This window comes from Artibeus jamaicensis, unplaced genomic scaffold (assembly GCF_021234435.1).
Source record: "Artibeus jamaicensis isolate MK-2021 breed Jamaican fruit bat unplaced genomic scaffold, CSHL_Jam_final contig_354, whole genome shotgun sequence".
Lineage (NCBI taxonomy): Eukaryota > Metazoa > Chordata > Mammalia > Chiroptera > Phyllostomidae > Artibeus > Artibeus jamaicensis.
The window spans coordinates 35,245,106-35,256,013 of NW_026521803.1; the positions used below are offsets into that span (position 1 = coordinate 35,245,106).

Here is a 10,908-nt window from a genome sequence, read left to right on the forward strand (position 1 = left end):
TGTCTCAACGACTATAGGTTTCTAAGTCTGGATATCTAGTAATAAAAGTTTCTCTCCTGCATTTTTCTTCTTTGACTGTTCGGTCGCTACAAGGAACAGTATATATTTGGCTCACTGGTACTTCTAGGGGTTAGCTCTTTGGATGCCCCCTCTAACATGGGTGGGGCTTAACAATCCCCCTTTCTTGCTGTGCCCCCACATTTTATCTCCAGCCTTATAAGCTCTACTCAGCTTGTTGGACCCTGTCTCTTGAAACAAGTGGACACTTCTATGGTCAAACGTGCCCCCCGCCCCCCCAAGGCCAGGCTCGTCTCTAAGCTTCCCCTTCAGCAGGGTCTCGACATCATGACTCTGTAATGCCTACTGAGCCCTCCAATACCTTCAAACTAATGTCTTGTAGGTTATGTCCAGCTTCTCCAGTTCTAAGGGAGAGATTTAGTCAGAATTATCCAGTCTACTTTATTGAAGATAAAACTTCCTATCCTCCTTAATAGTTAAGTATGTTTGAAAACATTCATAAGAAGAGAATTTATTAATACAAAAGAGTGATCTCAAATCCACATGACTCTGGGCCACTCCGTAACCCCGGAATCATCAGATACTAAGGACTGCTTGCTAGTGAGGTGCTAACCAAGTGTTTGACACGGCAGCAGCCTTCAGGTCTGAAATGCCTGAGCTCAGCAGTGCCACTGACACAGAGGCAGAGTTGGAGCCACCGGAAGATGGTGACATCTGGACCAGCTCTTCTGACATCTGACCAGCCCAGACACATAAGCGGCTTAGCATGAGTACTCGGAACTCAGAAGAGGGTGAAAGATGCTCAACAGTCTGGATTTTTCCACTTTTCAAAGTACTTTTTTGTGCTGTGTCAGAAGCACTTTATACAGATGATGTGCATTCACTGTGAGGTCTTTGATGTTCTCATAGGTGGGGTTACATGTGCAGAAAGGACTATTTCAGATTTAGTTGTGGAAATAAGGTTTTCGATTTATTGTTAATGAATGCTAACATTTAATGAAGTCTCATTATATGGCAGAGACCATCTAAGAGCTTAAACCTATCATCTTATTTCATGCTCCATTAATATTTTGCCTTTAATGAAAGCGCTCCCATTTTAAAGGTGAGGATACTGAGGCACAGCCAGCTTAAGTTACCTGCCCGGGGTCACATGAGTAAATGGCAGTGCTAGGTTTTAAACCCTGGCAGGGCGGCTTCAGCAACCAAGCTCTTAACTGTTGTATTCTCCTGTTTCTCTTTAAAGAGCCAAATTTTAAAACCTGCCTCCAACTTAGGCTTCTACACTTAGCATATAAATCTCATTATTCTATGTATAAGTCTAACAAATTTTAACAACCTCTTTAAGGGAAACTTTGATTCACGGGCGATTCCATTTATAAACTTGGTTAATTAAATTCCTTTAAATGTTTAAAACTACAGTTATAAATTTACTGTGTTCTATATCCTTTTAAAGTACCTCATTTGACTGACTTAACCAACAAAAACCTCCCAGCTACTTACATCCTTGTGAAGCTAATAAATCACACTTACGAGTATGGTGACCCTAAGTTCTCCTAGATGTTTTAACCCTGTGTGTTAATTTCCCAAGCTTTCCATCTAATATCACAAGTCTAATGAATCACTCAGTTCATATTTTAAACTAAGATCACAAGTCTGAACTGTTACCACAGAAGACAAATTCTCTTAAACATTATACTTAAGGTACCAAATATCCACAGAATTCCCAACACAAAAGCACCAATTTGATTATTTTTTAAACATGTACATTTCTACTTTTGAAAACTCCTACGTTAAAAGATGCTTGCACTGGGAATCAATTTTGTCATCCTAACCAAAGTTGGGGGTTACCTTCCCAGGCCTTTCCCCTCTCCGCTACCTGAGGGTTCCTAAACGACTGGAACTGTGAATCATAATTTGACCAGACTCTTGTCTGCAACCCCACAGCATCCAGGATGAAGCCATGTTCATGGTCATCACCCATGGTTTTCAAAACTCAAGGAATGGAGGAGCCATGAAGTTCTTGTTCTCCCCGGGTTATGAATTCAGCTAATTTTTAAGTCATACAGTGTCTCTAACCTCTCCTCATGTAACCAACCGCACACTCGACTGGGTTCAATAATCTATTTGCCACTCCATTCCATTCTGATTTACGTTTTATTCTGCCTCTCTGTGAGGGCTATGCAACTCGTCTGGATATTAATGTAATAACTGATTGAATTCTGCACATCTCCGACAGCCATGTCTGACTTAAATGACAGCTTCTACCAGCAGTATTCACACACATGTACCCACACTCACCCACACACCCCAAGATATTTTTATGCCCACCTGGAGTCCTAGACAGACACAAACTATTGGTCAATTTGAATACCTAAAAGAAGCTTAAAGCTAAATATTTGCTTAGGTGAGTTGTAAGGGAGAGATATAAGACATCTGCATTATTTATATGTGAAATCGCTTTCTAAATAAGCAAGGGTTTGACTGAAGATTTGAAATGAAATTCCAGATTAGCTTGGGAATTGCAACTCAGTTGAGGCACAGTCCCCTCCCGCCCACTCTATCAGGAAAACATTTCTTTTTTACATTAAGGCTTTTAAAGACAATATAAGGGAGTCAGAAGTTCATTTTCTCTCCTCCAGACCCAACGTGTAAGCCCCTTGTATTTTCATTATCATAAAGCCCTGGTAATTGCTCGAACAGGTTCATTTATCCGGCAACCCGCGGCTTTACCGGCCTGTACCCAAAGGGCTGAAGGCGTCCAAGCCCGGGGACAGGACCCGGGACTGCTGGGAGCAGTGAAGTGGCTCCCGCATTGCTGGTGCTGAATCCACTCTGCTCTCCCCTCCTTCTGCCTGGAGCTCACCTCACCACCAGCTCTCTCAGACACTCTCCCTTCCTCCCTCCCCTCTTTCTGCTCCCTCCCTCTCCCTCCCTCACTCCAGGGACCATAACCTTGGTCGACCAACAAGCACACCCCCACCCCCCTACCCCCACCCCTGCCTCCAAATCTTATTACTGTTGCTACAGTCGGGCCCAGGAGAGGAGGATGCACGTATTGATAGTCGCAGCTGGGACTGCATAAGCAAAATAAAGCCAGCAAAATAGGACCTAGTGGACAGTCAGAGACCATGGAAAAGCCATCGATTGCTGCTGCGGCTTCTTTCCATACAGCAGAGTGAGCGCGGAAGAGCTGAACTCTGGGTAATTTCTAGCAAACAATGTGCTGTAGAGTGTTATTTGTAGGTCCTGAAAATCGAAGTGGAACCCCAGGTCCCCCTAGAACATGCTTCGTTAGTGTGGAACAAAGCGCTGGCTGCTGGCTGAGGACAGCATTTCCCATTCTGCAGCACAGTGGGGGGCGGGGGGGCAGCAGGTACAGTGGAAGCTCAGGGGGGCTGTGCTGACCAACCCCCTGTGTCAGAGAGGGCTTGGGGGCAGAGGGGAGCTACCCTCCTTCTTGGTGCAGAGGTCAGAGATGCCCGTCCTGACACTCACTGGCTGTGTGAGCTTCCACAGCTGTTCATCCCAGAGTCCTCTGCTTCCCTCCTGCTTTCATCACAGGCTCCTGTGAGGACCGAGTGGGCACAGTGATGTAAAAGCATCTATTTCACATGTACCTGTGTGATTTTAAAGACATGGCCAGCATCACGAGTGGCAGAAGCCTACACTGGGGACCAGCGCGGTCAGGCCCCAGGGGAAGCCAGCGGTGCGCACAGCTGCAGTTGTGGGCGAGTCTGATGAAGGGACACCTAGGAAGTAGAGGCGGGGTTCAGGGAAACCAGCACAGCAGAGGAAGCAGGTTCTGGAACTTGGGGAGCCCTGAGGCACTAACTGTAGAAGAAGGCTGCCCCGCAAAAGCTGTTCTTTCTTAGAACTCAGCCGCTCCAAAGGGCGGCCCACGTGGGGAGAAAGTGGGGTGGTAGCAAACACCCAGCTTCACTCTCGCCCAGCCTCTGATCTCAGGAGAGAAATGCACCGGCCCAGCCCAGAGGGAAACCAGAACTCCCTGGGCCAGAGCAGGAGAAGGAGGGTCCAAAGTGGTCCTGGAAGCGTCCAATGCGGTGCCCTGCTTTGTGTCCCCAGACACCCTCTGTCTAACCCCCTTATATGTCATTGGCCCACATTAGATTCCTTCGAAGCGGGGACTCTATCGGCGTGAGTGAACTCAACAAGAAAGAAGCAGCTGGAAGTGGGTTGCTAGAGCTGGTCCGACAGCACCAATGTCAGAACCAGAATCTCTGTGATTCTCTTGGCCTTTCTCTTTGTCACCTCGCGGTGACGTGATCCAAGCACACCCTTGTGCTAACCTCAGTGCCTAGTGTGGTCCCTAGAACATGGAGGATACTCAGTAAACTAGGACTGAGTGAAGGACTGACGGCCGATCATCAACAGGAGACAGTCAAGGGAGGGATGCTTCTCGACACGTTCATTTAAAAGGCAAATAAGCAATACCTCACATACACACACAGAGCGGCACGAAGCAGCGTCGGGCACTGAGATACGTGCAAAGACCCTGGTGGCAGGAAGCCTTCTGGTCCCCTCAGACCTCAGTCAGAAAGACCAGGACCTCTGCCTCCCCATGAAGCCCCCACCCCGAAGCCCTCCTACTCCGAGCAGCACGAGGCAGCCCCCCTCCTTCAGCCCCGGTGGCAGTCAGCCTCGGCAGAAAGGAGTGTGCGCCCAGCATGGCAGCTTTTCCATTGCACTTGGGTGTCTGCGTGCTAAAGTGGGCCAGAAACTGTGGAAAATGGAAACATACCAGAAGCGATTCTCGGACATACTCCTAGGTGCCCTCCCCCTCCTGCTGGTGGGCGAGATCTGTCCGAACACCTCCTCTCTGCCAGGTGAACCCAGAGAACAGGAACAGACACACGCCTTGAACAACCAGGAAGGGACACCGAGCCTGCCTTTGCCTGGGGCCCCATGCTCTGCTGGCCAAGGATTTCCCGGAAAATCAAACCTGCCGGAGAGGAGGGAGCCCAGAGCAGTGGACAGAGTGTCCTGGCCCTCGGTCCTTTGGCAACGACCAAGGTCAGCCCTGAGCAGCGGGTGTCGAGCGGGTCCCGTTATGTTCAGGCCAGGACAAACACAGGAAGGGTCAGTGGCAATCAGCACTGAGGTTTATCAGCCACCCTGGCAGGCAGGACAAAGTGTCCAGGAAGTTAACTGACCAACACAACTGACCTAAGAAGAGGGAACAGTGGGAGACCACTGTGTGTGTCCCCCCCCCATGGCCCCGGGGTCACTTCTAACACCTCTTGCAGCTTCGCTTGGTTTGAACGTAAATGTTTTCTTTAGCACATTAGTTTATGAGGGTCTCACTGATTATCCTAAGATAAATAACATCATTTTGAAAAACGTTTTTCTCTCCTTCATCATTTTAAATAAAGGGGACGACGCACCAAAAGGCAAGAACCCTCCTCAGGTTTGGGCTCGCTCTGGGCCCATATAGTTTGCAAAATAGATTTTTCAACTTGCTGAAAAGAGACCCAGAATCAGAAAGAAAAATGTCAGGGTTCCCTCTGCTCCTGGTGCCAATTTCCTTGAAGCTGAAAATCCATCTCGCCTGGACTGATGCGGGCTCATTGCCAAATTGGGTTGCTGTCTCCTCACTTTCCTACTTATTTATCTTCTTGGATGGTCTCCAGACCTGGCTCATAAAGGGCCACAAAGAGGTTGAAATGGGCTTTTTCCCTGGGCCAGTTCAGGGGGGTTGCGGGGGGAAGCAGAGCTGTGCTAGCCGTATCCATGACAACCACTAGTTTCCATAAATCCCCCTCTCTGCCATCAGGCCCACTGGGCAGGGTGTTCCCGTCGGTGGTCTACATAGCCAACTGTCTGCTTGCCTTGTGCACACCCTTCACCAGTCCCACACTGAGGTTCATGGCCAAACCTCAGGCTACTGGGGTGGGGGCGGGTTGAAGGTAACTTTTTCCCAGGTGTCTTGAAGTATCATTTCTTATTTGAGTCATTTCCTAAATGCCTGTCAGCTATTTGAAAGATAAATTTTGGGGAAATGGCTTCTATTCCGATTATATAAAGTGCCTTAAAGGCACAGACTTCAGCTTAAACCAGGTTTTCGTGCCCCACACTCGGGATCAGGCCTGGCGTCCTGAGGCAGCCTTGCTGTGGGCATCGACGCCTGAACCTGGGCTCGGGCAACTTGGAGGTGAGCCCAGCTCTGCCCGGGCTGGCCACTAACTGAAGCGCAGAACAGGCCAGTCACTCCTGCCCCTCACTCAGCGGGGAGCTGCTGTGAGGACCAAATGAAACCATGACTTAGTTGCCCACGGGAGGGTTTAGAAAACAGCTCCGGAGAAAACAGGTCTTGGGGTTGAGTGAGCAGCAACCAGCCTCTCATGATCTTGGGGTCCAGGAAAAGCTCCCAGGTAGGGACACCCAGCTTCTTCCAAGTGCGGGTCTTGTATCCACAGAGAAGGTGCGAACGCTCAGGAAAGTCTTAAATGGAAGTTCTGGAAACACCAGGTTCACAGTGTCACTTCTCTGCTCAAAAGCAACCCATGGTTCCAACTATGTCCCAAACTCTCAGGTTCGACATGCAAGGCCCGCCCACCCGGGGTCTCCCCCGCGGCATGAGTCCTTTGCCGGTCTGCTCCTGTCCCCAGAAGACAGCCCTCCTTCCCACCCCTCTCCCCGACACCTCCCTCTCAAGGTCCAGGTCTCCCCTCACCCCTCTTTGTCTAGGGCATCTGCTCCCACCAGCCCCCTGCACCTGGATCTCCCCTTCCCCTGGAGCAGAGCACTTACATCCCCCTCACAGGCAAACACTACCCACTGCCCCCACTCCGGGGTGTTTGGAGCTGAGATTCAAATTGAACTTTTTCTGAGGTTCTACTATGTTTTTCAAAGTAGGTTAGGAACTTCTCCGGGGGCAGGAAGTGTGTTTAATTTCTCCTCGTTTCCCCTGGCAGACAGTAGGTGCTCAATCCATGCGCACTGAGTGATCAATATGAAAATCATCCCATCTCTAGAAATTTGCTCAGATCCCAAAACATAAAGCAGAAAACATGAGGGCCCCCATGGCCTGGGAAAGAACCCGTACCTCGATTTGCCCACCTCTTTACCCACCTCCGCAGTGCCTGAAATGACTCTAAGTAATGCTTTATTGGTAACACTCTGTGCTCAAGAACTAGAAATGCAAAACTACCGGCTTAGTCCTCATTCTCCCTCTGTCTCCCCACTCCCTCTTTCTCGATCCCCACTTTCACCTACTCCAACATAGCTGTTCGCTCGCAACTTTATGTAGCTTAGTAATAATTGCTAAAATTTATCAAGCGCCTATGAATGCTTACAACTGTGCTCACCACTTCCCATGTGCTATTTCACCTGTTCCTGACGGCCTGTTTCCCACTTTACAGGGACTGGAAAGTAGCAGTGAAGTCCCTGCCCAGAATCAAGTACTGGACACATGACTTGACACTCCCCCATTTCGATCTCGTTCCAAAAGGCCCTACTTTAAAACTGCTGCAAATTACAAGGCGGACTCCTCCTCTCGGTGGGGCCTGGGCAGCACAGACTACGTGCACCTGCCCTCCATAGAGGTGACCTTCATGCACCTTCCTCTCCACACAGAGGGGAGCCAGGAAGTGACCCTGCACTGCAGTTCTCCCCGAGGAGGCAAGGACTCAAAGCCGCCCGAGGACACGCAGGAACGGCCGATCGATTCACTTAGGGGGCATCCTCATTAGTGCCACACCATCGGGGGGAGTGGCATGCTCATGTGACACTGCTGAAAACTCACTACTGACCGACGGAACACACACCACACCCACCCGCACTCCTCCACACAGCCAGGGCCTACTGAGTGCCCGCTACACTCCAGGCACTGCACAGGGTCATCGGGTAGAGAATAAATCATCGGCCTTGAGGTGCTCACTAGCTAGTGAGACAGCAGACACGCAGACACACAACCACAGGGCCAGATCGAGGGGTGAGCCGTGTGGGCGGAGCCCTGCAGGAGGGAGAAACCAGTGGTGCCCGGGAGGCCAGGGGCAGCTCTCCTGAGGCCTCTGGGGTCCTGTTTTCCAGCCTCACGGGTTTTCATGCACGTTCGCATTTGACACCCAAGCGCCTTCCCATTCCCCCACCTTCCTTCCTCCACGACACTGACAGATCCCCTGCTCTCCGGAGGAGCAGGGGAGTTTGACTGGCAGCTGCTCAGCTGGGAAGCTCTGGGAGCTGCCACGGAAAGCTGACAGCAGCTCTGAGTGTTCTGGAGGGAGCATACCCGTGGGAGGGAGGGAGTGAAAGGCAGGAGGAAAGACTGGGGGTGGGGGCGAGTGCACAGAATACAGCACTTACCTGGGAGCACCTGAAACTTCCCTCTCTCTCTCTCTGTCTGGGTCTCTGGGTCTCTGGAACATGTGCTTCCTGGTCACTGCTGGAAACAAACAAAAAACCTGATACGTTAATATACACACTCAAATACATGTATATGTATGTATACACACATATATACATAAAGTACAGGGGTGGGCAAAAGTAGGTTTACAGTTATACTACAAATAAAGAATCTGATATTTAGTAAACAATAATACAAGAACTCTGTGTTTTATGTACTCACAGAGACTGGAAACCTACCTTTGCCACACCCCTGTATATACACACATATACACAGATATACACAGACACACATATATATACACGTATGCACATACACACAGCAGCACCTCCCACTTCTACACTAAGCTCGGTGCCCTTCATGCTGCCCTTCCCTCTATGCACACCCCAAACTGGTCAAAACCCCGACCGGAGATGGTGTGGGATATTCTCTGGCTTTAAACCATCTGGAACCCCTCCGCAGGCTCCCCTAGTCCCTGGTCTAAGAAGCCATTCTGGGAGAAGTTAATTCAACACAGATAAGCTTGTGATGATGGAGGGCAGAATGAATCAATCGAAACATTCATATATATTTGATGAATGAGAACCTTGAATGAATGAGTAAATGAACCTTTACTGAGGTCCTCCTATACACCAAGGCCTGTGCCTGGAATGTTTGAGAGGATTACTTATGCAATTCTCAAACTAACTTTATGATGTAAGATTTTATCTTAATTTCAAAAGCAAATATTTTGAGGGTCACAGTGGAAAAGTTTCTTTTCCGAGATAACATAAGAAGGCTAGTAAGTGGCCAAACTGACATTTAGTGGATTCTCCATTGTTCTGTGGCTGAAACAAACCCATGCGTTCTGTTGGATGGTAGTGGTCACATACACAAGTGCAGAAAACCAGAAGTATCTTCAAGTACCTATGTGTCTTGGAAATACAGCCAGGGTATCTTCAAGAAGTGCACTTGAAGAGCGCGCTAAGGGTGGAGAGGGATGGTGTGCCCCTCAGACACAGTGGGAGTGGCGGGCAAGTACACCATTTTCAACAGAGCAGACGATGGAACTGCTTGCAGGGATTCAGGGAGGAGGGCTCAGGTCCTGCCTGACACAGGCTGTATGGGAAGCACGGAGTTTGAAGCTCAGAAGAACGTGGTGGTTTCTTAACAAGGACCAGGTTGGTCTGGGGCAGGTCTGGGGGAGCAGATCAAGGAAGGAGTGAAAGAGCAAGCCCAGAAATGGGCCCATGGGCAAAAGTGATTCGCTCTCTGGCCAAGGCAGCATTTCAAGTTAGTGGCCACAGGATGACTTAGTCAATAACCAGTTGGGGGACAACCGACTAGCCATTCACTAAAAAGAAAAGCAATATGTTGGCTTTATACAATGCACAAAAATAAATTCCAAAAGAATTAAAGATGTACATGAAAATAACTCTAAAAAAGTATGAGATAATATAGGTGAATAGCTTATCTTAGAGGAGAACGCTTTTCTAATTTTACTTGCAAAGGAAGGCCTGCAAATAGAACTGGTAGACTCGACTCCATAGCAATTTTAAACTCCGGCATGTCAATTTAAGGACCATTGAAGTCTAAATGACAAAAGTAAACTTGGGAAAACATTTGAAATATATAGGAGAGAGAGATGTCAATATTCTTAGTATGGAGGATGCACTTATAATTAATAAAAAGGAAGCTTCCACTTAAAAAATGGCAAAGTATATGAATGGCATAATTCCCAAATAAGAAATGCAAAGGGTTAACAAGCCTAAGGAAAAAATGTTAAAATTCATTAAATATTTTAAAGGCAAATTAAAACTTTAAATAGGAAAAGTGAATGTTTTTTGTATTTTTTTATTTTATTTTATCTTTTTTCTTAATCCTCACCCTAGGATGTTTTATTATTGATTTTAGAGGAAGGGAAGGGGGAGAGAGAGAAAGAAACATCAATGAGAGAGAGAAAAATCGACTGGCTGCCTCTCATGTGAGCCCAACCGGGGATCAACCCTATGGCCTAGCTAAGGTGTCCTGACCAGGCCTCAAACCCCCAACCTTCTGCTGTAGGGGACAGTACTCCAACCAACCAAGCCACCAGCCAGGGATCATCTTATTTTGGGGGAAAAAAAGTAAGTATATTTACATGGTCCCCGAATCAAAACCCAAAGAATACAGTCAAGAGTCTTCCTCCTACTTTTCTCCCCCATCTGAATGGGTCTCGCCACACCCCAAACAGAAAACCACTGCAATGAATTTCTTGTGTGTGTGTGTGTGTGAAGCAAATACCATATGCATGGTAGCATCATAGGTTATCTCCTTTCCTTTTAAATAAAATTCAGTGGGGTGACATTGGTTCGTAGGGTCACGTAGGTTTCAGGTGTGCATTTCTAAGACACACGATCTGTATATTGCACTGTGCGCCCACCACCTGAAGTCAAATGTCCTGGTGAGCATTTTATAGACATAGGTTCATAATAGCTTTTCCTTCTTAGCAATATGTATTACATAATTTTTCATATGGATACATTAAGACCTTCTCTGTCATTAATTTT

At 48.1% G+C, this 10,908-nt stretch overlaps 1 long non-coding RNA gene across 1 annotated transcript in view; it reads right to left on the reverse strand.

The window, feature by feature from the left end:
* The window catches only part of LOC128627234 (uncharacterized), an 81,289-nt gene extending 76,317 nt beyond the window's left edge, over positions 1 to 4,972 (reverse strand). The window contains exon 1 of the long non-coding RNA XR_008391391.1: positions 4,778 to 4,972. This is a non-coding gene — a long non-coding RNA (uncharacterized LOC128627234). The remainder of the gene's footprint in view (positions 1 to 4,777) is intronic.
* Between the last annotated feature and the right edge of the window lie 5,936 nt (positions 4,973 to 10,908).